Source organism: Gavialis gangeticus, unplaced genomic scaffold (assembly GCF_001723915.1).
Source record: "Gavialis gangeticus isolate Ggan-Ray unplaced genomic scaffold, GavGan_comp1, whole genome shotgun sequence".
Lineage (NCBI taxonomy): Eukaryota > Metazoa > Chordata > Crocodylia > Gavialidae > Gavialis > Gavialis gangeticus.
The window spans coordinates 9,370,195-9,370,824 of NW_017728995.1; positions in this window are offsets into that span (position 1 = coordinate 9,370,195).

Genomic DNA, 630 nt, shown 5'->3' on the forward strand with positions numbered 1-630 from the left:
CCCCCTCAGCCTCCACCTCCTTTGCCAGGCTCTACACCTTCCCCATCACCCGAGTGCCCTCACACCTCTGCCTCCCCCATCCTGCCTTCAGCAGCTCTGCCCTGCCCGCGGGCAACTGCGGCCAGGGTGTGACTAGGGGCGGGTGTCCACAGGGAGCCCCCAGGCAAGGCAGTGAGCACGACGCCGCTCTGCCCCCGGCCCTGCTGCCCCCAGCAAATGCGTGGCTGCGCCCCCGCCCGGCCCCCGTTACCTGGCCAGGGCAACGCAGCAGCCCCAGAACCGGACGGGGGGCGAGACGCGTGGGACAGTGGCCTCGCGCCAACCTCGGGCGGGCGCGCGGGCGGAACGACCCCGGGCGCTGTCCTTGCCCGCGCCGCTGCCCTGCGCCGTTACCGAGGGGCGAAGCTGTCCGTCTCTATGGCGACTTCCCGCGAGACTTCCCCGCCTGCCCAGTCCCCACGCGAGACTTCCCTCCCCCACCTCCTAACGGACCCTCCCAAACCAGGTGACACCACTCGATGACGTCACCAGCCCCTATTAATTAATATTTTAAAAAGCCGGCTTTTCGGTTAAATATGTATTTTTTTTCACATTCCCTCCCTCCCATGTAAATTGGTTCCTGGAAGAATG